The following is a 27502-nucleotide window of genomic DNA, read 5'->3' on the forward strand; positions in this document are numbered from 1 at the left end:
TAAATCATGTAAAACAATCTGGTTGATGGTTAGCCTGATATACATGATCTATTTCAAATGGAGAACATACAGCTAACTCAACAATAGGGAAACGATGTGTGAGTTTAGCTATTGTCTGCTTCAGATGTATATTGACAAAGGGCACTGATCTATCTTCTCCTCTACAGCCCTCTCTTCTCCTTTCCAGCCCTCTCTCCTTCTATCTTCTCCTCTCCAGCCCTCTCTCCTCCTATCTTCTCCTCTCCTCTGGTCCTATCTTCTCCTCTACAGCCCTCTCTTCTCCTCTCCTCTGGTCCTATCTTCTCCTCTCCAGCCCTCTCTCCTCCTATCTTCTCCTCTCCAGCCCTCTCTTCTCCTCTCCGGCCCTCTCTTCTCCTCTCCTCTGGTCCTATCTTCTCCTCTCCAGCCCTCTCTCCTCCTATCTTCTCCTCTCCAGCCCTCTCTTCTCCTCTCCTCTGGCCCTATCTTCTCCTCTACAGCCCTCTCTTCTCCTCTCCTCTGGTCCTATCTTCTCCTCTCCAGCCCTCTCTCCTCCTATCTTCTCCTCTCCAGCCCTCTCTTCTCCTCTCCTCTGGCCCTATCTTCTCCTCTACAGCCCTCTCTTCTCCTCTCCTCTCGTCCTATCTTCTCCTCTCCCCCCCTCTCCTCTCCTTCTCTCCTCTTGTCCTATCTTCTCCAGCCCTCTCTCCTTCTCTCCTCTCGTCCTATCTTCTCCTCTCCAGCCCTCTCTCCTCTTCTCCTCTCATCCTATCTTCTCCTCTCCAGCCCTCTCTCCTCTCCTCCTCTTCTCCTCTCGTCCTATCTTCTCCTCTCCAGCCCTCTCTCCTCTTCTCCTCTCCTCTGGCCCTATCTTCTCCTCTCCGGCCCTCTCTTCTCCTCTCCTCTGGTCCTATCTTCTCCTCTCCAGCCCTCTCTCCTCCTATCTTCTCCTCTCCAGCCCTCTCTTCTCCTCTCCTCTGGTCCTATCTTCTCCTCTCCAGCCCTCTCTGCTCCTATCTTCTCCTCTCCGGCCCTCTCTTCTCTTCTCCTCTCCTCTGGCCCTATCTTCTCCTCTCCGGCCCTCTCTTCTCCTCTCCTCTGGTCCTATCTTCTCCTCTCCGGCCCTCTCTTCACCTCTCCTCTGGTCCTATCTTCTCCTCTCCGGCCCTTTCTTCTCCTCTCGTCTGGTCCTATCTTCTCCTCTCCAGCCCTCTCTTCTCCTCTCGTCTGGTCCTATCTTCTCCTCTCCAGCCCTCTCTTCTCCTCTCCTCTGGTCCTATCTTCTCCTCTCCAGCCCTCTTTTATCCTCTCCTCTGGTCCCATCTTCTCCTCTCCAGCACTCTCTTCTCCTCTCCTCTGGTCCTATCTTCCCCTCTCCAGCCCTCTCTTCTCCTCTCCTCTGGTCCTATCTTCTCCTCTCCAGCCCTCTCTCCTCCTCCTATCTTCTCCTCTCCAGCCTTCTCTTCTCTTCTCCTCTCCTCTGGTCCTATCTTCTCCTCTCCAGTCATCTCCCCTCCCCTGCTCTCCAGCCATCTCTTCTCCTTTCCTATCCTCTCATCTCCTCTCCGGGCAATGACATATGTTCTGACTTGCCATTCTTCAATCAAAAGATCCAAAGGCTTTTTGTGTTTATCATTGACACCGATAAAAATCTGGGGTGTGAACTACGTTTCTATTCAAGTGTTGATCGACATGGTAATGGCTCTATAGTATTGGAGAAAAGTTGAAAAAACTGACCCTCCGTTACATCATAACGTACAGCAAGCATAAAGCAACTATTTTTGTTTTATAATCTCTCTCCACCAGGTGTAGCACTTCTCTCATCGTTTAGAAACAAGAAATGGACAGTATCCCCCCTCTAAAACGCTGTTGACAAACTTTGCTGCCCTGTTTCCAGTTGTCCACATGGCTGGGTGTCACGCCCTGACCGTAGATTGCTTTGTATGTTTCTATTTTTGTTTGGGAATCATACTTAGGCAGCCTGTTTTTTCACCTTAGGTTGTGGGTAGTTGTTTTCTGTTGAGGGTTTGTTTCACCTGTCAGAACTGTTTCGGTTATTCCTTTTGTTATTTTGTATTTAGTGTTCAGTTTCAAATAAATAATATGAACAAGTACCACGCTGCACCTTGGTCCTCATCTTCTTCCTCTGAATGCCGTTACAGAACTACCCACCACCAAAGGACCAAGCAGCGTGGAGAAGAGAACCGTAGATACGAGGGAACACGGCTGGCAAGGAAGCCCGAGAGGCAGCCCCAATATTTTTTGGGGGAGGCACACGGGGAGTGTGGCAGAGTCAGGTTGGAGACCTGAGCCCACTCTCCGTGGCGATCATGGGACTGGTCAGGCCCGGGCTATGGGGTGAAATTGGAGGTGAGCAAAGGAAGCGAAGCCGAGACTGTGAAGGAGTTGATGGGGAGATTGGAGGAGATAGCAATGAGAGAGCTGCTGTGTTGGTGCATGAGGCACGACATCCGCCCAACGGAGCGTGTCCGCGATTTGATGTCACATGAGTCAGCTCTCCATACTTGTCCTGAGGTGCGTGCTGGCCGTCTGGTGAAGACTGTGCCAGCCCCACGCACCAGGCCTCCTGTGCGCCTCCCTAGCCCTGCACGTCCTGTGCCAGCTCGGCGCCACAGCTCTCCAATACGTGCTCTGAGCCCGGTGCTTTACATTCCAGCTACCTGCATCTGCCGGGCTAGGTTTGAGGATCCAGCCAGGACGGAGGGTGCCAGCCCTGCTCTCCAGACCGCCAGTGCGTCTCCTCGGCCAGGATATCCTGCATCGGCTCTGCGCAATGTGTCTCCCGTGTGTCTGCACAGGCCAGTGCGTCATGTGCCTGCGCCCCGCCGGGCTAAAATCACCATCCAGCCAGGACGGGTTGTGCAGGCCCTCAGTTGAGACCTCCAGTGCGCTTCCACGGCCCGGTCTATCCTGTGCCTCCTCCAAGGACCAGGCTGTCTCTCTGTCTCCTCCCTCCAGGTTCTCCCTCCAGTCCGGGTCTGTCAGAGTCTCCCTCCAGTCCGGAGCTGCCAGAGTCTCCCTCCAGTACAGAGCTGCCAGAGTCACAGCCCCTCAGTCCAGATGCGCCAGAGTCGCAGCCCCCAATCCAGAGGCGCCAGAGTCGTAGCCCCTCAATCCAGAGGTGCCAGAGTCGCAGCCCCTCAATCCAGAGGCACCAGAGTCGCAGCCCCTCAGTCCGGAGTCGCAGCCCCTCAGTCCGGAGTCGCAGCCCCTCAGTCCGGAGTCGCAGCCCCTCAGTCCGGAATCACAGCCCCTCAGTCCGGAGTCGCAGCCCTCAGTCCGGAGTCGCAGCCCCTCAGTCCGGAGTCGCAGCCCCTCAGTCCGGAGTGCAGCCCCTCAGTCCGGAGTCGCAGCCCCTCAGTCCGGAGTCGCAGCTCCTTCAGCCCCTCCAGAGGCGCCTTCAGTCCAGGGCATCTACGAGGGCCTTCAGTCCGGGCTCGGCGGTGAGGGTCCCCGCTCTAGAGGCATTACTTAAGTGGGCCGAGCCAAAGGCGGAGCGGGAGTCCACATCCTCACCAGAGCCGCCACCGCGGAGTAATGCCCACCCAGACCCTCCCCTATAGGTTCAGGTTTTGCGGCCGGAGTCCGCACCTTTGGGAAAGGGGGGGGGGGGTCGGGGTACTGTCACGCCCTGACCATAGATTGCTTTGTATGTTTCTATTTTTGTTTGGCCAGGGTGTGATTTGGGTGGGCATTCTATGTTTTATGTCTAGGTTTTTGTATTTCTATGTTTCGGCCGGGTATGGTTCTCAATCAGGGACAGCTGTCTTTCGTTGTCTCTGATTGGGAATCATACTTAGGCAGCCTGTTTTGCCACCTTAGGTTGTGGGTAGTTGTTTTCTGTTGAGGGTTTGTTTCACCTGTTAGAACTGTTTCGGTTATTCCTTTTGTTATTTTGTATTTAGTGTTCAGTTTCGAATAAATAATATGAAGACATACCACGCTGCACCTTGGTCCTCACCTTCTTCCTCTGAATGCCGTTACACTGGGAGAATCTATTCAAGTAAGTCAATACATTTCGAAAATGTTTAAAAAACAATGTATTATTAGCTAACTAGCTACAGTGCAGACTAACTCAAATGAGCTGCTAAATGAGCTAGCTAGTTGACTAGCTTGCTATCTAGCCAACTTCACATACTGTATAGATAGCTAAGTGAATTAAATATCACCAGCTACCTAACTTCATATTAGCTAGCTATCTTGATGTATTTATCACTGTAAAAAACAAACTCCAAATGCATTTGTAGGTACCTAGCTAACAGCCATGGAGGAGGGTGAAAGGATAGCAGCCCCAACTGTCAGTAAGAGAGGAGGCTATTCTGGATAGGGCAGGTACTTGTGTAGTTCCAGTCCCTAGAAGTGAGAACGGTGATAATAGTAACATAATATTCAGTGTAGTGTATTTTGACTATAATGAAGTCTGTTTCTTGCGAGGTTAATATTATAATATTTATAATGCATGTATTTATAACACTTGAATAATGAACTTCCTTCAATAAAGCATTTTGCATTCTCTACTGGTTGAAATGATGTCTAATTTGATGAAATACTACAGCTATCCTGTGTTTATCAGATCAATGCAGATGAAGGGCATTAGATGTTGAGATGAACCACTTTTAGACTATTTACAGTACATGACGCATAGGAAGTGGAGTGTACTGTTTTAAAAAATTCTATTTCAGCCTTTAACTAGTTAAATCCTGTTTCTAGTCCATTAGTTACAATATGTAACCATTGATGTCCCAGGACCAAGATTGGTAAACACTGTTGAAGTGTATAATTGTAATACATACATGCAGACACATCATCATTCAAAGACTGGAATATGATACTCCTGATATTGTTTATGACTGAAAAATAATCTCAAACACATTCATACCTGAACTGCACCTTTATTTGCCAAGATAGAGTACATGATCAGTGAATATTTGCACCGAGCTGTCTGGCTAAACTACTGGCACACAGCTCAGACACCCATGCATACCCCACAAGACATGCCACAAGAGGTCTCTTCACAGTCCAAGTCCAGAACAGACTATGGGAGGCACACAGTACTACATAGAGCCTTGACTACATGGAACTCTAGATTTAAAAAACAGATAAAAAAAAACACCTTATGGAACAGCGGGGACTGTGAAGCAACACGAACATTGGCACAGACACATGCATAAGTGTGGGTGGGTATCATTTGTGGAACGTTCCAACAGGAATCTGTTCCAAAAACTTTGTGAAGCACAAGGTTGCCAACAAACAACGCAATACAAAGTAGCAAGATCAACATTTTTCGGAATAAACGTGGTGAGTGAAAAACTTGATTAAATAGTCCACTATTTACACCGGTATCTTATTCTGCCACTATACAACATTGTATGTGTTGTTTGTTGGCAACCTTGTTATTTATGAAGTTTTTGGAACAGATTCCTGTTGGAACATTCCAGAAATTATACCCACCCTGGTAGTGGTGGAGTAGGGGCCTGAGGGCACACAGTGTGTTGTAGATATGTGGTAGTGGTGGAGTAGGGGCCTGAGGGCACACAGTGTGTTGTAGATATGTGGTAGTGGTGGAGTAGGGGCCTGAGGGCACACAGTGTGTTGTGAAATCTGTGAATGTGTTGTAATGTTTTAAAATTGTATAAACTGCCTTAATTTTGCTGGACCCCAAGAAGAGTAACTGCTGCATTGGCAAACAACCAGAATTGCAATTTCATACTCAACCCATACTCACAACACCCATAAATTGCTAAATTGCTAAAGCCCCCCTAAAATAGGCCTAGTGACGTCCCTGAAAAGGACAATGACCCAACACACCTCCAGGCTGTGTAAGGGCTATTTGACCAAGAAGGAGAGTGATGGAGGGCTGCATCAGATGACCTGGCCTCCACAATTCCTCGACCTCAACCAAATTGGGATGGTTTGGGATGAGTTGAACTGCAGAGTGAAGGAAAAGCAGCCAACAAGTGCTCAGCATATGTGGGAACTCCATCAGGACTGTTTGAAAAGCATTCCAGGTGAAGCTGGTTGAGAGAATGCCAAGAGTGTGCAAAGCTGTCATCAAGGCAAAGGGTGGCTATTTGAAGAATCTCAAATTCAAATTTGTTTAACACTTTTGGTTACTACATGATTCCATATGTGTTATTTATTAGTTCTGATGTCTTCACTATTATTCTACAATGTAGAAAATAGTAAAAATAAAGAAATACCCTTGAATGAGTAGGTGTTCTAAAACTTTTGACCGGTAGTGTCAATGTAAAAAAAAAATATATATTAATTTGGAAAAATTATTTTGGAGGTTTAGAAAGGAAGGATATAAACCTAAACTTTTTGGGGGTTTGAACCGGTTCAGAACTTTATTTTGCTGGTTGGCACAGTGAAACTGAACAGACCAAATAATGCTTCTGTTCAGAACAAAACGATTGCAAAGTCATTTGGGTTCCCTGCTTCTCACATGGCCCCTCAGCTCTGGAAAACACTGCCTGCACATGTCAAGGAGGCAGCTGACATTTCATTGTTTAAAACACAACTAAAGACCTACCTATTCAAGCTAGCTTTTAATGTTAGATCGGTTAATCTGTTTCAAGTCTATATGTTCTATTAGTAGGTAATGGTTGGTATTGTGATTGTTCCTTCTACTTTTTGATGTATTGTTGATGAATTTAGTTTGTTTTCTACCTCATAGCCAGTGAGTCTGGGAAATGTGCTTTACAAATTAAATATTGTTATTAATCCAGACATTGTCATAACAGCAGGTCTTTAGAGTGTTGAAGTACAGCAGGCTAGAGGTTTACAGAGAGCCTAGTTTATATACGGTTAGGGTTAGCTAGTTTATACACGGTTAGGGTTAGCTAGTTTATATACGGTTAGGGTTAGCTAGTTTATATACGGTTAGTGTTAGCTAGTTTATATACGGTTAGGGTTAGCTAGTTTATATATGGTTAGGGTTAGCTAGTTTATATACGGTTAGGGTTAGCTAGTTTATATACGGTTAGGGTTAGCTAGTTTATATACGGTTAGGGTTAGCTAGTTTATATACGGTTAGGGTTAGCTAGTTTACGGTTATACGGTTTTAGGGTTAGGGCTAGTTTATATACGGGGTTTTGCTAGTTTATATACGGTAAGGGTTTGCTAGTTTATATACGGTTAGGGTTAGCTAGTTTATATACGGTTAGGGTTAGCTAGTTTATATACGGTTAGGGTTAGCTAGTTTATATTTGACTGTGTACTTTTCCTGTTGGGTACTCTTTGGCGTCATGCTTCAGTGTATGTTTTCCATAGCTCAGCTTTTCCTACCCAAACACTCCCCTTCACCCGAGACACTACTGGACTGTTGGAGCAAGGAACACAAGCATTTCGTTACACGCACAATAATATCTGCTAAATATGTTTGTGACCAATAACATTTTATTTTATTTGACCCTCTACCCTAACCCTTCCCTAACCACCCTCCCCTCCACCCTAACTCTCCTCCACCCTAAACCTCACCTTCCATTCCCTCTACCGTAACCCTCCCCACCCTATCCCTCCACCCTAACCCTCACCTTCCATTCTCTCCACCCTTCCCTCCATTTGTATACGACATGTTTACGATATGTGGTGATGTTGATATGCTGGAAGAGCTTTGACAGCTCCTAGCCCTGCCTCTTCTTTCCCTACCCTAGTGTACTGCATAGGGCTCTAGTCCAGTCTAGTGTACTGCATAGGACTCTAGTCCAGTCTAGTGTACTGCATAGGACTCTAGTCCAGTCTAGTGTACTGCATAGGGCTCTAGTCCAGCTCTCAGCCCTGCCTCTTCTTTCCCTACCCTCATGGTTTGACTTTCCAACACCATACCTCCTGTCGTTGCTTATTTATCATTTCAGCTATATTGCTATAGCTTGTTGCCTGAGGCTGGGGAGGGACAGAGATCAGGCTGGGGAGGTGTCAGAGGGAACATGCCTCTAAGGTGGATCAGTGTCATGTGGGTGATCATCCAGGTATGATACATGAGGTAAACATTAAGTTCTGTGCACATGGGGCTGTCTTTTAGCACGCATCATACTGGTGTAGATGGTTTTGTTTCACCGCTATCCTTTGTACCAAATTACTATACTGAACAAAAATTAAAACGCAACTTGTAAATTGTTGGTCTCATGTTTCAGGAGCTGAAATAAAATATACCAGAAATGTCCCATATGCACAAAAAGCTTATTTCTCTCATTTTGTGAACAAATATATGTACCTCCCTTTGCCAATATAATCCATCTGCCTGACAGGTGTGGTATATCAAGAAGCTGATTAAACAGCATGATCAGTACACAGGTGCACCTTGTGCTGGGGAAAATACAAGGCCACTCTGAAATGTGCAGTTTTGTCACACAACACAATGCCACAGATGTCTCAAGTTCTGAGGGAGCGTGTGCATCTGCAGGAATGTCCACCAGAGCTGAATGTTCATTTCTCTACCACAAGCCACCACCAACGTTGTTTTAGAATAATTTGGCAGTAGGTCCAACCGGCCTCGCAACCGCAGGCTACATGTAACCACGCCAGCCCAGGACCTCCACATCTGGCTTCTTCGCCTGCGGTATCGTCAGAGACCAGCCACCCGGACAGCTGATGATACTGGGTTTGCACAACCGAAGAAATTCTGCACAAACTGTCAAACTGTCTCGGGGAAGCTCATCTGCGTACTCGTCGTCTGCACCAGGGTCTTGACCTGACAGCTGTTTGGCGTTATAACCGACTTAAGTGGGCAAATGCTCACCTTTGATGGCCACTGGCACGCTGGTGAAGTGTGATCTCCAAGGATGAATCCCGGTTTCAACTGTACTGGGCAAATTGCAGACAGCGTGTACGGCGTTGTGTGGGTGAGCGGTTTTCTGATGTCAACGTTGTGAACATGGTGGCGGTGGGGTTATGGTATGGGCAGGTATGCTAAGACAACGAACACAACTGCATTTTATCTATGGCAATTCGACTGCGCAGAGATACCGTGACGAGATCCTGAGGCCCATTGTCGTGCCATTCATCCTCCTCCATCACCTCATGTTTCAGCATGATAATGCACGCCACGTGTCGCAAGGATCTGTACACAATTCCTAGAAGCTGAAAATGTCCAGTTATTACGTGGCTTGCATACTCACCAGAAATGTCACCCATTGAGCATGTTTGGGATGCTCTGGGTCGACGTGAACGACAGAATGTTCCAGTTTCTGCCAATATCCAGCAACTTCGCACAGCCATTGAACAGGAGTGGGACAACATTCCACAGACCAGAATCAATCAACTATGAGAAGGAAATGTCTCGCTGCATGAGGCAAATGGTGGTCACACCAGATAATGACTGATTTTCTATTCCACGCCCCTACCTTTTTATTTAAGGGGACCAACAGATGCATGTCTGTATTCCCAGTCATGTGAAATCCATAGATTAGGGCTTAAATGAATTTATTTCAATTGACTGATTTCCTTATGAACTGTAGCTGAGTAAAATTTTCGAAATTGTTGCATTTATATTTTTGTAAAGTATATAACGTTCACTGCTGCTGCTTACCTGCAGTCTAACACTAACCAACCAGTCTAGGATTCCTTTGTAGTGCAGTTGGTAGAGCATGGTGCTTGTAAATGCCAGAGTAAGGAGTTTGATTCCCAGGTCCACTTTCATAATATTTCTGCACGCATGTGTATTTGGATAAAAGCTTCTGCCAAATGTCTTATTATATGAACATTTGTTGTCATTTTATGTGTGTGAAAGCACAGAGTTATTTATGTAGAGGTCATGACAGGGACCGACTGATGTTCTTTCAGCCCCGCCTCTTCGCTAGTTGAGGGCATGCGCAGTAGCTATGGCACTCTTCTCGGGGCATGCGCAGTAGCTATGGCACTCTTCTCGGGGCATGCGCAGTAGCTATGTTCCTCTTCTCGGGGCATGCGCAGTAGCTATGTCCCTCTTCCCGTCGTCAGAGAGAGACCAGCTGGGGCCAAGCGAGAGGACGATGAGGAAAAACTACACTAACTAGAAACCATCGAGATGGATTCAAACACGTTTCTGTGTGCTAAGAGGATGTTTATCCAGTGATGGGTGTCTGACTGAATTGTCCAACAACAAACCAGAGTCTCGAGAGAAGACTCATCGTCTGGTGATGCCATCGATGGAGGTGATCTCTTACCACACAGCTTTTGACGCTGAATTTGGCACTAACGTTATAATATCACTTCAAATAATTTATTCCAGTGAGATATTCATAATATATTTAAGATATGATTTGGGTGTTGTTAACAAACGTTTCTATAAGCGTCTCTTTGTAGTTTACATTTCAGCTAGCTATAAAACATAGCTAAGTTAGCTTGGTTGTTGTTCTGGACATGTCTGAGCTAATATTTAGTAATTCACTTCATTATCGACAGTTTATCAGACGTGAAGTGCTCGACTACTGAAAACAGAAAATAACATCGACGTCCTTGCTTTGTTGTGATTTATTGTGGGACTGTCACCTTGCTTACATTAGCCATCGTTGGCTAACTATTAGGTAACTATTAGCTAACCTCTGACTACATTAACGTTATTTATGCCTGGCTATAACAACCATCTGGCATTTAGTAGCTACACAGCTAGTCACTTCTTTGCCCTGTTACTGGCTTCGTGTTGTTCACAAGATGCATCAACAGGACTTTTCAATAGATTCCTCTGGGTCTAGGAAGATGTCTTTCCACAATAGAAGAGGCAGTAACACCACCGGTAGTGGCGGTGCATCTGGGTCTGCTGCAGGTAGCAGTAATGTAATTCCCACTGATGATTATCAGTCAACTAGCCAGGCTGGGTCCTCCTCCCCTGAGCCGCACCACCACCCCCTGAGCCTTAACCTCCCCAGTCCGGGTCTCAGGTGAAAAAAAGAGTGGCTTCCAGATAACTAGCGTGACCCCGGCCCAGGTCTCTGTTAGCACCAACAACAGCATAGCGGACGACACAGAGAGTTATGATGACATGGATGAATCCCACACAGAGGACCTGTCCTCTTCTGAAATGCAGGAAGTGTCCGTGGCCTCGGGACACCGGCGTCCCTGAGAGGAGCTCCTCGGACGAGACCCTGAACAGCCCCCATGGGGTGGAGACCCCAGGCGCAGTGTCCCCTAACGAACCCCTGAATCCTCACTCCCTACCCCAGGACCCTCTGTGCGAACCCCTGCAGCCTCAGGGCCCTCCACACCCTGGTAACATGGTGAATGGGACTGTGCATCATCTGCAAGAGAATGTGGTGCCAGCAGCCTTACTGTCTCAGTGGCAGGGGGAGTTCCTCTGAAATGGCTGGGCCCAACCAGACCCAGATGGGGCATGGTATGGTGGAGAATACCACTGCCCAGTTCTCTGTTACCATCACTGCTGCGCCAGGCATGGATGTGTCATCCATAGTCAGTGATAGTGGTGCCCCTCCCTCTGCGGGCCCAATAATCTTTGACAGTAGTGGAGGCCGGCAAGTGACATCCAGTGGAGTAGGGGCTCTCCCTGGAGTCACAGGGCCCACCAATAGCACTCAGATTGGGATGTCAGTAGCAGTGGCACAGCCTGTGACCTCCAGCACCCAGACACAACAGACTCAGACCCAAGCCACTCCGGGGTCTCGCTTCAGAGTGGTGAAGCTGGACTCTAACTCAGAGCCGTTCCGCAAGGGAAGATGGATGTGTACAGAGTACTATGAGAAGGAGGTTCTACCTGCTGCGCCCACTTCTGACCCAGCCCCTGCACCCAGCGCTGGCGGCCCAGAGAGCCAAGCAGGGAATGGAAGTGTGGTGGCCGGTGTTGTCCAATACGGAGGCATAGAGATGGGAGCAGTGGCACCCCAGACCTCGCAGCCATACCAGCACCAGGACTACACCAGTCCTGAGACTGTCCAGAATTCTCTGCAAGCCCACATGGTCCCTCAGGACCCTAACCCTCTCCTGTTGCAGCAGACCAGCATGGTCCCCCATGGTACTCTACCAGCAGCCCCCCAGGTGAATGCCCAGGGCGCTCGGAGTCAGGCCATGCCCCAGCAGATGCCCTATGATATGGAGCATGCCCAGACAGGCTACCCCACGCCCCAGTTCCCAGCGGGGCTAGTGTGCCAGACAGGCAGCCGGCCTCCAGACTTCATCCAGCCTACGGCTCCTCTCCAGTCCCAGGTCCTCCCCCCACACCCTGGCTCTCTTGGGGTGTCCATGCCTGGCCCGGCCGCTGTCCCTCAACCCCTTCAGAGTCAGCTCCAGAACCTCCCAGCTCAGCAGCTGCACCTCACCCCCAGCACCCTCCGCCCCTTTCGTGACCACACTCCGTGCTGACCTCCAGCCCCTCCTGACTCACGGGGTTCCCCTCAGCCACACCAGCCTGGCCCAAAGCGGGGCTCTGTATGGGGAAGCATCCCCACCCTAACGGCATCCCAGCTGGAGGATGCCCAAAGGCTGCTGTTCCAACACCAGTCCCTGCTGACGCTGCCCCGGCTGGGGGCTGCAGGAGGGGCCGCTCCATGGAGAGCATGGGGATGGCTGGAGATGCCAGTGCCTTAGTGGCCGCTGCTGCAAGCCTGAGGACACAGTCTGCAGATGGAGAGGAGGACAGGTAAGGATGGATGGCCTCTGTGTTGGAATTAGAACTGTTGAAGATAGCTGAGGCTATATGACATCAGACTGCTTTAAAGGTCCAATGTAGCTGTTTTTCAGTATGACATCATAGACTGCTTTAAAGGTCTAATGCAACCGTTTCTGGGTAACAATTAAGTAGTCCTACCTTACTGTGATAGTTTTACATTTAAAATGCTATAAAAGAAACAAATAGCTTCTTAGCAAAAGTTTCTGCAATTTCTCAAGCAAGAATTTTGCCAGGACTGACTGGTCTGAGTGGGGAGGGGAAGACAACTGAGAACTAGCTGTTATTGGTAGAGAGGTTTGGAACTCTTTCTTATTATTCTAATATACTAATATACTATATTATACACTAGGCAGGCCAAAACTCCATCCAAAACAGGCTGAAATTTCAGGTGGTCTTTTCAAACAGCTCTTACACTAAAAGGGCATTATCATAATTTTCACAATTTCATAGTATTATTCCAACCTCCTATATCTCACACACACACACACACACACACACACACACACACACACACACACGCGCAGTCAAAAGTTTGACACCTCATTCCAGAGTTTTCTTTATTTTTTACTATTGCAGAATAATAGTGAAGACATCAAAACTATGAAATAACACACATAATCATGTAGTAACCAAAAAAGTGTTCAACAAATCAAAATATATTTTAGATTCTTCAAAGTAGCCACCCTTTGCCTTGATGACAGCTTTGCACACTCTTGGCATTCTCTCAACCAGCTTCATGAAGTAGTCACTTGGAATGTGTTTCAATTAACCGGTGTGCCTTGTTAAAAGTTAATTTGTGGATTTTTTTTTCCTTCTTAATGCATTTGATCCATTGACAGTGGCTGCATATCAACTGCAATCATTTCTGGAATCAGTACTGTGATTTTCTCACTCCGTCCCTTATTCCGCTGCTGCGACCAACCGGTTGGGTCTCATGGTGTTTCAGATGGTTCAGCATTGCCTTTGTACTGCCACTGTAGCTTAATTCCACCTCACAAAATTAGTATTTATTTCACCACCTTCTCATTGAACTCGTATTGCCATACAGGACTGGGCTGCTGTCTCTTCCTGTCTCACTCTCTGACATTTTTCCAACTGTTAACAATGATGATGTGCAGAGTGCTTTATATCCATGCCAAATCATTTGAAAGATGCATATCTCCTAACGTTACAGCATTGTTGCGTGAGGTGTTTGTAATAATAATGTTTGGGACCTGTTAGTGGTAGTGTTGTGATTTAAAATGTTGTTAAAAAAAAAACTTTTCGGTTAGGGATTTTTTTCTAAACATTAGTGATCCCAATGTTATTTAAATGTTTACACTACTATTTTGTCTTTCTAATGTGTCAAGTAATTATCTTTTTTGTTTTCTCAAGATTTGGTTGGGTCTAATTGTGTTGCTGTTAGGGTTGTACGTTTTGGGGAATATTCAGAGGTGGAAACTTTCCGTGGGAAGATATGGGAAATCATATTAATACCATTTCAATGTAGATGTTTTTTGCATTGGATATATTTACCATATCATATGGAGACAAACAAACTTATTACCTTATCATAAGTAGACATAATTGCAAATTATTAAATCTTTCCAATAAAAAAAAAAACAAAAAAACGATTTAGTTATGAATTAAACTTTAATTAAATTAGTTGACTCTTCACACGGGATGATTTCACTGAATAACAAAAGAAAGGGAATATTGAATGATCCATCACATCTCCCAAAAACGTTTTCAACATACATCTGTAAAATGATAGTCTAGGAACTAAAGCTTTGGTTGTCTTCCTCTCAGGCTTCCATGTCTTCTCCCTGACCTCCAGACTCTGAGGCCTCATCTTCACTGTCACTTTCCAACCTTGTTGAGGATGGCTAGTTGTCAGGCTCTAATAGCATGAAATTTGCCCGGCTGGCCACCAAGTTTTCAACCCTTGTATTGGTCAGCCTGTTGCGTGCTTTGATGTGTGTGTTCCCAAACAAGACCAGTTGCGCTCTGAGGCAGCTGATGTTGGTGGGATTTGGAGGATGATGGAGGCAACAGGGGAAAGAGCCTCAGATCCACAAAGTCCCTTCCACCATGTGGCTGATGAGATATGTTGGCACAACTGCCATATTGCATCTCCATCCCAAATTCCTTGCTTGGTTATGTACTTTGCCAGACTGCCAAGAACCTTGCCCTCATCCAGGCCAAGGTGGCGAGACACGGTAGTGATGACGCCATAGGCATTGTTGATCTCTGCACCAGACAGGATGCTTTTGTCAGCATACTTGGGGTCCAACACACCTAACCATTTATTTTGCTCTCTTGCAGAGTGTAGAACTGGCTGGTCTGTCATAATATAACAGAGACAGTAGATCTAGCTGGTCTGTTATAATATAATAGAGGCATTAGATCTAGCTGGTCTGTCGTAATATAATAGAGACATTAGATCTAGCTGGTCTGTCATAATATAATAGAGACAGTAGATCTAGCTGGTCTGTCATAATATAATAGAGACATAGAGACAGTAGATCTAGCTGGTTTGTCATATTATAATAGAGACAGTAGATCTAGCTGGTCTGTCATAATATAATAGAGACATTAGATCTAGCTGGTCTGTCATAATATAATAGAGACAGTAGATCTAGCTGGTCTGTCATAATATAATAGAGACAGTAGATCTAGCTGGTCTGTCATAATATAATAGAGACAGTAGATCTAGCTGGTCTGTCATAATATAATAGAGACAGTATATCTAGCTGGTCTGTCATTATATAATAGAGACAGTAGATCTAGCTGGTATGTCATAACATTATAGAGACAGAGACAATAGGTCTAGCTGGTCTGTCATAATATAATAGAGACAGTAGATCTAGCTGGTCTGTCATAATATAATAGAGACAGTAGATCTAGCTGGTCTGTCATAATATAATAGAGACAGTAGATCTAGCTGGTCTGTCATAATATAATAGAGACAGTAGATCTAGCTGGTCTGTCATAATATAATAGAGACAGTAGATCTAGCTGGTCTGTCATAATATAATAGAGACAGTAGATCTAGCTGGTCTGTCATAATATAATAGAGACAGTAGATCTAGCTGGTCTGTCATAATATAATAGAGACAGTAGATCTAGCTGGTCTGTCATAATACTAGAGCTAGGTCTGTCATAATATAATAGAGACAGTAGATCTAGCTGGTCTGTCATAATATAATAGAGACAGTAGATCTAGCTGGTCTGTCATAATATAATAGAGACAGTAGATCTAGCTGGTCTGTCATAATATAATAGAGACAGTAGATCTAGCTGGTCTGTCATAATATAATAGAGACAGTAGATCTAGCTGGTCTGTCATAATATAATAGAGACAGTAGATCTAGCTGGTCTGTCATAATATAATAGAGACAGTAGATCTAGCTGGTCTGTCATAATATAATAGAGACAGTAGATCTAGCTGGTCTGTCATAATATAATAGAGACAGTAGATCTAGCTGGTCTGTCATAATATAATAGAGACAGTAGATCTAGCTGGTCTGTCATAATATAATAGAGACAGTAGATCTAGCTGGTCTGTTATAATATAATAGAGACAGTAGATCTAGCTGGTCTGTCATAATATAATAGAGACAGTAGATCTAGCTGGTCTGTCATAGATCTAGCTGGTCTGTCATATATAATAGAGACAGTAGATCTAGCTGGTCTGTCATAATATAGAGACAGTAGATCTAGCTGGTCTGTCATAATATAATAGAGACAGTAGATCTAGCTGGTCTGTCATAATATAATAGAGACAGTAGATCTAGCTGGTCTGTCATATATAATAATAGAGACAGTAGATCTAGCTGGTCTGTCATAATATAAAAGAGACAGTAGATCTAGCTGGTCTGTCATAATATAATAGAGACAGTAGATCTAGCTGGTCTGTCATAATATAATAGAGACAGTAGATCTAGCTGGTCTGTCATAATATAATAGAGACAGTAGATCTAGCTGGTCTGTCATAATATAATAGAGACAGTAGATCTAGCTGGTCTGTCATAATATAATAGAGACAGTAGATCTAGCTGGTCTGTCATAATATAATAGAGACAGTAGATCTAGCTGGTCTGTCATAATATAATAGAGACATAGAGACAGTAGATCTAGCTGGTCTGTCATAATATAATAGAGACAGTAGAACTGGCTGGTCTGTCATAATATAATAGAGACAGTAGATCTAGCTGGTCTGTCATAATATAATAGAGACAGTAGATCTAGCTGGTCTGTCATAATATAATAGAGACAGTAGATCTAGCTGGTCTGTCATAATATAATAGAGACAGTAGATCTAGCTGGTCTGTCATAATATAATAGAGACAGTAGATCTAGCTGGTCTGTCATAATATAATAGAGACAGTAGATCTAGCTGGTCTGTCATAATATAATAGAGACAGTAGATCTAGCTGGTCTGTCATAATATAATAGAGACAGTAGATCTAGCTGGTCTGTCATAATATAATAGAGACAGTAGTATATCTAGCTGGTCTGTCATAATATAATAGAGACAGTAGATCTAGTCTGTCATAATATAATAGAGACAGTAGTCTGGTCTCATATAATAGAGACAGTAGATCTAGCTGGTCTGTCATAATATAATAGAGACAGTAGATCTAGCTGGTCTGTCATAATATAATAGAGACAGTAGATCTAGCTGGTCTGTCATAATATAATAGAGACAGTAGATCTAGCTGGTCTGTCATAATATAATAGAGACAGTAGATCTAGCTGGTCTCATAATATAATAGAGACAGTAGATCTAGCTGGTCTGTCATAATATAATAGAGACAGTAGATCTAGCTGGTCTGTCATAATATAATAGAGACAGTAGATCTAGCTGGTCTGTCATAATATAATAGAGACAGTAGATCTAGCTGGTCTGTCATAATATAATAGAGACAGTAGATCTAGCTGGTCTGTCATAATATAATAGAGACAGTAGATCTAGCTGGTCTGTCATAATATAATAGAGACAGTAGATCTAGCTGGTCTGTCATAATATAATAGAGACAGTAGATCTAGCTGGTCTGTCATAATATAATAGAGACAGTAGATCTAGCTGGTCTGTCATAATATAATAGAGACAGTAGATCTAGCTGGTCTGTCATAATATAATAGAGACAGTAGATCTAGCTGGTCTGTCATAATATAATAGAGACAGTAGATCTAGCTGGTCTGTCATAATATAATAGAGACAGTAGATCTAGCTGGTCTGTCATAATATAATAGAGACAGTATATCTAGCTGGTCTGTCATAATATAATAGAGACAGTAGATCTAGCTGGTCTGTCATAATATAAGAGACAGTAGATCTAGCTGGTCTGTCATATATAATAGAGACAGTAGATCTAGCTGGTCTGTCATAATATAATAGAGACAGTAGATCTAGCTGGTCTGTCATAATATAATAGAGACAGTAGATCTAGCTGGTCTGTCATAATATAATAGAGACAGTAGATCTAGCTGGTCTGTCATAATATAATAGAGACAGTAGATCTAGCTGGTCTGTCATAATATAATAGAGACATATCTAGCTGGTCTGTCATAATATAATAATAGAGTAGATCTAGCTGGTCTGTCATAATATAATAGAGACAGTAGATCTAGCTGGTCTGTCATATATAATAGAGACAGTAGATCTAGCTGGTCTCATATATATAATAGACTAGAGACAGTAGATCTAGCTGGTCTGTCATAATATAATAGAGACAGTAGATCTAGCTGGTCTGTCATAATATAATAGAGACAGTAGATCTAGCTGGTCTGTTATAATATAATAGAGACAGTAGATCTAGCTGGTCTGTCATAATATAATAGAGACAGTAGATCTAGCTGGTCTGTCATAATATAATAGAGACAGTAGATCTAGATCTAGCTGGTCTGTCATAATATAATAGAGACAGTAGATCTAGCTGGTCTGTCATATAATAGAGATAGCTGGTCTGTCATAATATAATAGAGACAGTAGATCTAGCTGGTCTGTCATAATATAATAGAGACAGTAGATCTAGCTGGTCTGTCATAATATAATAGAGACAGTAGATCTAGCTGGTCTGTCATCTATATATAATAGAGACAGTAGATCTAGCTGGTCTGTCATAATATAATAGAGACAGTAGATCTAGCTGGTCTGTCATAATATAATAGAGACAGTAGATCTAGCTGGTCTGTCATAATATAATAGAGACAGTAGATCTAGCTGGTCTGTCATAATATAATAGAGACAGTAGATCTAGCTGGTCTGTCATAATATAATAGAGACAGTAGATCTAGCTGGTCTGTCATAATATAATAGAGACAGTAGATCTAGCTGGTCTGTCATAATATAATAGAGACAGTAGATCTAGCTGGTCTGTCATATAATATAATAGAGACAGTAGATCTAGCTGTCTGTCATAATATAATAGAGACAGTAGATCTAGCTGGTCTGTCATAATATAATAGAGACAGTAGATCTAGCTGGTGGTGTCATAATATAATATAATAGAGACAGTAGATCTAGCTGGTCTGTCATAATATAATAGAGACAGTAGATCTAGCTGGTGGTAATATAATAGAGACAGTAGATCTAGCTGGTCTGTCATAATATAATCTAGATCTAGCTGGTCTGTCATATATAATAGAGACAGTAGATCTAGCTGGTCTGTCATATATATAATAGAGACAGTAGATCTAGCTGGTCTGTCATAATATAATAGAGACAGTAGATCTAGCTGGTGTCATCATAATATAATAGAGACAGTAGATCTAGCTGGTCTGTCATAATATAATAGAGACAGTAGATCTAGCTGGTCTGTCATAATATAATAGAGACAGTAGATCTAGCTGGTCTGTCATAATATAATAGAGACAGTAGATCTAGCTGGTCTGTCATAATATAATAGAGACAGTAGATCTAGCTGGTCTGTCATAATATAATAGAGACAGTATATCTAGCTGGTCTGTCATAATATAATAGAGACAGTAGATCTAGCTGGTCTGTCATAATATAATATATAATAGAGACAGTAGATCTAGCTGGTCTGTCATAATATAATAGAGACAGTAGATCTAGCTGGTCTGTCATAATATAATAGAGACAGTAGATCTAGCTGGTCTGTCATAATATAATAGAGACAGTAGATCTAGCTGGTCTGTCATAATATAATAGAGACAGTAGATCTAGCTGGTCTGTCATAATATAATAGAGACAGTAGATCTAGCTGGTCTGTCATAATATAATAGAGACAGTAGATCTAGCTGGTCTGTCATAATATAATATAATAGAGACAGTAGATCTAGCTGGTCTGTCATAATATAATAGAGACAGTAGATCTAGCTGGTCTGTCATAATATAATAGAGACAGTAGATCTAGCTGGTCTGTCATAATATAATAGAGACAGTAGATCTAGCTGGTCTGTCATAATATAATAGAGACAGTAGATCTAGCTGGTCTGTCATAATATAATAGAGACAGTAGATCTAGCTGGTCTGTCATAATATAATAGAGACAGTAGATCTAGCTGGTCTGTCATAATATAATAGAGACAGTAGATCTAGCTGGTCTGTCATATATAATAGATAGAGACAGTAGATCTAGCTGGTCTGTCATAATATAATAGAGACAGTAGATCTAGCTGGTCTGTCATAATATAATAGAGACAGTAGATCTAGCTGGTCTGTCATAATATAATAGAGACAGTAGATCTAGCTGGTCTGTCATAATATAATAGAGACAGTAGATCTAGCTGGTCTGTCATAATATAATAGAGACAGTAGATCTAGCTGGTCTGTCATAATATAATAGAGACAGTAGATCTAGCTGGTCTGTCATAATATAATAGAGACAGTAGATCTAGCTGGTCTGTCATAATATAATAGAGACAGTAGATCTAGCTGGTCTGTCATAATATAATAGAGACAGTAGATCTAGTCTGGTCTGTCATAATATAATAGAGACAGTAGATCTAGCTGGTCTGTCATAATATAATAGAGACAGTAGATCTAGCTGGTCTGTCATAATATAATAGAGACAGTAATCTAGCTGGTCTGTCATAATATAATAGAGACATAGAGACAGTAGATCTAGCTGGTCTGTCATAATATAATAGAGACAGTAGATCTAGCTGGTCTCATATAATATAATAGAGACAGTAGATCTAGCTGGTCTGTCATAATATAATAGAGACAGTAGATCTAGCTGGTCTGTAATATAATATAATAGAGACAGTAGATCTAGCTGGTATAATATAGATATAATAGAGCTGGTCTGTAGATCTAGCTGGTCTGTCATAATATAATAGAGACAGTAGATCTAGCTGGTCTGTCATAATATAATAGAGACAGTAGATCTAGCTGGTCTGTCATAATATAATAGAGACAGTAGATCTAGCTGGTCTGTCATAATATAATAGAGACAGTAGATCTAGCTGGTCTGTCATAATATAATAGAGACAGTAGATCTAGCTGGTCTGTCATAATATAATAGACAGTAGATCTAGCTGGTCTGTCATAATATAATAGACACAGTAGATCTAGCTGGTCTGTCATAATATAATAGAGACAGTAGATCTAGCTGGTCTGTCATAATATAATAGAGACAGTATATCTAGATCTAGCTGGTCTCATAATAATAGAGACAGTAGATCTAGCTGGTCTGTCATAATATAATAGAGACAGTAGATCTAGCTGGTCTGTCATATATATAATAGAGACAGTAGATCTAGCTGGTCTGTCATAATATAATAGAGACAGTAGATCTAGCTGGTCTGTCATAATATAATAGAGACAGTAGATCTAGCTGGTCTGTCATAATATAATAGAGACAGTAGATCTAGCTGGTCTGTCATAATATAATAGAGACAGTAGATCTAGCTGGTCTGTCATAATATAATAGAGACAGTAGATCTAGCTGGTCTGTCATAATATAATAGAGACAGTAGATCTAGCTGGTCTGTCATAATATACATAATAGAGACAGTAGATCTAGCTGGTCTGTCATATATATAATAGAGACAGTAGATCTAGCTGGTCTGTCATAATATAATAGAGACAGTAGATCTAGCTGGTCTGTCATAATATAATAGAGACAGTAGATCTAGCTGGTCTGTCATAATATAATAGAGACAGTAGATCTAGCGTCTGTCATAGATATAATAATAGAGACAGTAGATCTGGTCTGTCATAATATAATCATAATATAATAGAGACAGTAGATCTAGCTGGTGTCTAATATAATATAATATAATAGAGACAGTAGATCTAGCTGGTCTGTCATAATATAATAGAGACAGTAGATCTAGCTGGTCTGTCATAATATAATAGAGACAGATCTAGCTGGTCTGTCATAATATAATAGACAGTAGATCTAGCTGGTCTGTCATAATATAATAGAGACAGTAGATCTAGCTGGTCTGTCATAATATAATAGAGACAGTAGATCTAGCTGGTCTGTAATATATATAGAGACATAGAGTCTGTCTAGATCTAGTGGTCTGTCATAATATAATAGAGACAGTAGATCTAGCTGGTCTGTCATAATATAATAGAGACAGTAGATCTAGCTGGTCTGTCATAATATAATAGAGACAGTAGATCTAGCTGGTCTGTCATAATATAATAGAGACAGTAGATCTAGCTGGTCTGTCATAATATAATAGAGACAGTAGATCTAGCTGGTCTGTCATAATATAATAGAGACAGTAGATCTAGCTAGTCTGGTCTGTAATATAATATAATAGAGACAGTAGATCTAGCTGGTCTGTCATAATATAATAGAGACAGTAGATCTAGCTGGTCTGTCATAATATAATAGAGACAGTAGATCTAGCTGGTCTGTCATAATATAATAGAGACAGTAGATCTAGCTGGTCTGTCATATATATAATAGAGACAGTAGATCTAGCTGGTCTGTCATAATATAATAGAGACAGTAGATCTAGCTGGTCTGTCATAATATAATATAATAGAGACAGTAGATCTAGCTGGTCTGTCATAATATAATAGAGACAGTAGATCTAGCTGGTCTGTCATAATATAATAGAGACAGTAGATCTAGCTGGTCTGTCATATATATAATAGAGACAGTAGATCTAGCTGGTCTGTCATAATATAATAGAGACAGTAGATCTAGCTGGTCTGTCATAATATAATAGAGACAGTAGATCTAGCTGGTCTGTCATAATATAATAGAGACAGTAGATCTAGCTGGTCTGTCATAATATAATAGAGACAGTAGATCTAGCTGGTCTGTCATAATATAATAGAGACAGTAGATCTAGCTGGTAGATCTAGCTGGTCTGTAATATAATATAATAGAGACAGTAGATCTAGCTGGTCTGTCATATATATAATAGAGACAGAGCTAGATCTAGCTGGTCTGTCATAATATAATAGAGACAGTAGATCTAGCTGGTCTGTCATAATATAATAGAGACAGTAGATCTAGCTGGTCTGTCATATATATAATAGAGACAATAGATCTAGCTGGTCTGTCATATATAATAGAGACAGTAGATCTAGCTGGTCTGTCATAATATAATAGAGACAGATCTAGCTGGTCTGTCATAATATAATAGAGACAGTAGATCTAGCTGGTCTGTCATAATATAATAGAGACAGTAGATCTAGCTGGTCTGTCATAATATAATAGAGACAGTAGATCTAGCTGGTCTGTCATAATATAATAGAGACAGTAGATCTAGCTGGTCTGTCTCATATATAATATAATAGAGACAGTAGATCTAGCTGGTCTGTCATAATATAATAGAGACAGTAGATCTAGCTGGTCTGTCATATAATATAATAGAGACAGTAGATCTAGCTGGTCTAGCTATAATAGAGACAGTAGTCTGTCATAGCTATAATAGAGAATAGAGACAGATCTAGCTGGTCTGTCATAATATAATAGAGACAGTAGATCTAGCTGGTCTGTCATAATATAATAGAGACAGTAGATCTAGCTGGTCTGTCATAATATAATAGAGACAGTAGATCTAGCTGGTCTGTCATAATATAATAGAGACAGTAGATCTAGCTGGTCTGTCATAATATAATAGAGACAGTAGATCTAGCTGGTCTGTCATATATATAATAGAGACAGTAGATCTAGCTGGTCTGTCATAATATAATAGAGACAGTAGATCTAGCTGGTCTGTCATAATATAATAGAGACAGTAGATCTAGCTGGTCTGTCATAATATAATAGAGACAGTAGATCTAGCTGGTCTGTCATAATATAATAGAGACAGTAGATCTAGCTGGTCTGTCATAATATAATAGAGACAGTAGATCTAGCTGGTCTGTCATAATATAATAGAGACAGTAGATCTAGCTGGTCTGTCATAATAATAGAGACAGTAGATCTAGCTGGTCTGTCATAATATAATAGAGACAGTAGATCTAGCTGGTCTGTCATAATATAATAGAGACAGTAGATCTAGCTGGTCTGTCATAATATAATAATATAATAGAGACATAGAGACAGTAGATCTAGCTGGTCTCATAATATAATAGAGACAGTAGATCTAGCTGGTCTAGATATAACAGTAGATCTAGCTGGTCTGTCATAATATAATAGAGACAGTAGATCTAGCTGGTCTGTAATATAATATAATAGAGACAGTAGATCTAGCTGGTCTAGAGACAGTAGATCTAGCTGGTCTGTCATAATATAATAGAGACAGTAGATCTAGCTGGTCTGTCATAATATAATAGAGACAGTAGATCTAGCTGGTCTGTCATAATATATAATAATAGAGACAGTAGATCTAGCTGGTCTGTCATAATATAATAGAGACAGTAGATCTAGCTGGTCTGTCATAATATAATAGAGACAGTAGATCTAGCTGGTCTGTCATAATATAATAGAGACAGTAGATCTAGCTGGTCTCATCATAATATAATGAGACAGTAGATCTAGCTGGTCTGTCATAATATAATAGAGACAGTAGATCTAGCTGGTCTGTCATAATATAATAGAGACAGTAGATCTAGCTGGTCTGTCATATATAATAGACAGTAGTAGATCTAGCTGGTCATGTATAATATAATAGAGACAGTAGATCTAGCTGGTCTGTCATAATATAATAGAGACAGTAGATCTAGCTGGTCTGTCATAATATAATAGAGACAGTAGATCTAGCTGGTCTGTCATAATATAATAGAGACAGTAGATCTAGCTGGTCTGTCATAATATAATAGAGACAGTAGATCTAGCTGGTCTGTCATAATATAATAGAGACAGTAGATCTAGCTGGTCTGTCATAATATAATAGAGACAGTAGATCTATAGAGACAGTAGATCTAGCTGGTCTGTCATATATAATAGAGACAGTAGATCTAGCTGGTCTGTCATAATATAATAGAGACAGTATATCTAGCTGGTCTGTCATAATATAATAGAGACAGTAGATCTAGCTGGTCTGTCATATTATAATAGAGACAGTAGATCTAGCTGGTCTCATAATATAATAGAGACAGTAGATCTAGCTGGTCTGTCATAATATAATAGAGACAGTAGATCTAGCTGGTCTGTCATAATATAATAGAGACAGTAGATCTAGCTGGTCTGTCATAATATAATAGAGAGTAGATCAGTAGATCTAGCTGGTCTGTCATAATATAATAGAGACAGTAGATCTAGCTGGTCTGTCATAATATAATAGAGACAGTAGATCTAGCTGGTCTGTCATAATATAATAGAGACAGTAGATCTAGCTGGTCTGTCATAATATAATAGAGACAGTAGATCTAGCTGGTCTGTCATAATATAATAGAGACAGTAGATCTAGCTGGTCTGTCATAATATAATAGAGACAGTAGATCTAGCTGGTCTGTCATAATATAATAGAGACAGTAGATCTAGCTGGTCTGTCATAATATAATAGAGACTAGATCTAGTCTGGTCATAATATAATAATAGAGACAGTAGATCTAGCTGGTCTGTCATAATATAATAGAGACAGTAGATCTAGCTGGTCTGTCATAATATAATAGAGACAGTAGATCTAGCTGGTCTGTCATAATATAAAAGAGACAGTAGATCTAGCTGGTCTGTCATAATATAATAGAGACAGTAGATCTAGCTGGTCTGTCATAATATAATAAGAGAGTAGATCTAGCTGGTCTGATATAATAGCTGGTCTGTCATAATATAATAGAGACAGTAGATCTAGCTGGTCTGTCATAATATAATAGAGACAGTAGATCTAGCTGGTCTGTCATAATATAATAGAGACAGTAGATCTAGCTGGTCTGTCATAATATAATAGAGACAGTAGATCTAGCTGGTCTGTCATAATAGAGACATAGATCTATAGAGACAGTAGATCTAGCTGGTCTGTCATAATATAATAGAGACAGTAGATCTAGCTGGTCTGTCATAATATAATAGAGACAGTAGATCTAGCTGGTCTGTCATAATATAATAGAGACAGTAGATCTAGCTGGTCTGTCATAATATAATAGAGACAGTAGATCTAGCTGGTCTGTCATAATATAATAGAGACAGTAGATCTAGCTGGTCTGTCATAATATAATAGAGACAGTAGATCTAGCTGTCTGTCATAATATAATAGAGACATAGACAGTAGATAGCTGGTCTGTCATATATAACTAGTGGTCTAGCTGGTCTGTCATATATAGAGACAGTAGATCTAGCTGGTCTGTCATAATATAATAGAGACAGTAGATCTAGCTGGTCTGTCATAATATAATAGAGACAGTAGATCTAGCTGGTCTGTCATATATATAATAGAGACAGTAGATCTAGCTGGTCTGTCATAATATAATAGAGACAGTAGATCTAGCTGGTCTGTCATAATATAATAGAGACAGTAGATCTAGCTGGTCTGTCATAATATAATAGAGACAGTAGATCTAGCTGGTCTGTCATAATATAATAGAGACAGTAGATCTAGCTGGTCTGTCATAATATAATAGAGACAGTAGATCTAGCTGGTCTGTCATAATATAATAGAGACAGTAGATCTAGCTGGTCTGTCATATATAATAGAGACAGTAGATCTAGCTGGTCTGTCATAATATAATAGACATAGAGACAGTAGATCTAGCTGGTCTGTCATAATATAATAGAGACAGTAGATCTAGCTGGCTGTCATAATATAATAGAGACAGTAGATCTAGCTGGTCTGTCATAATATAATAGAGACAGTAGATCTAGCTGGTCTGTCATAATATAATAGAGACAGTAGATCTAGCTGGTCTGTCATATAATAATAGAGACAGTAGATCTAGCTGGTCTGTCATAATATAATAGAGACAGTAGATCTAGCTGGTCTGTCATAATATAATAGAGACAGTAGATCTAGCTGGTCTGTCATAATATAATAGAGACAGTAGACTAGATCTAGTCTGGTCTGTCATAATATAATAGAGACAGTAGATCTAGCTGGTCTGTCATAATATAATAGAGACAGTAGATCTAGCTGGTGTCATCATAATAGAATAGAGACAGTAGATCTAGCTGGTCTGTCATAATATAATAGAGACAGTAGATCTAGCTGGTCTGTCATAATATAATAGAGACAGTAGATCTAGCTGGTCTGTCATAATATAATAGAGACAGTAGATCTAGCTGGTCTGTCATAATATAATAGAGACAGTAGATCTAGCTGGTCTGTCATAATATAATAGAGACAGTAGATCTAGCTGGTCTGTCATAATATAATAGAGACAGTAGATCTAGCTGGTCTGTCATAATATAATAGAGACAGTAGATCTAGCTGGTCTGTCATAATATAATAGAGACAGTAGATCTAGCTGGTCTGTCATAATATAATAGAGACAGTAGATCTAGCTGGTCTGTCATAATATAATAGAGACAGTAGATCTAGCTGGTCTGTCATAATATAATAGAGACATAGAGACAGTAGATCTAGATGGTCTGTCATAAT

General features: G+C 41.4%; 1 pseudogene; it reads left to right on the forward strand.

Annotated features, from left to right (window-relative positions):
- Window positions 1-10677: 10677 nt before the first annotated feature.
- On the forward strand, window positions 10678-12291 carry LOC121843644 (annotated as a pseudogene).
- Window positions 12292-27502: the final 15211 nt, after the last annotated feature.

Source organism: Oncorhynchus tshawytscha, unplaced genomic scaffold (assembly GCF_018296145.1).
Source record: "Oncorhynchus tshawytscha isolate Ot180627B unplaced genomic scaffold, Otsh_v2.0 Un_contig_245_pilon_pilon, whole genome shotgun sequence".
NCBI classification, from domain to species: Eukaryota; Metazoa; Chordata; class Actinopteri; order Salmoniformes; family Salmonidae; genus Oncorhynchus; species Oncorhynchus tshawytscha.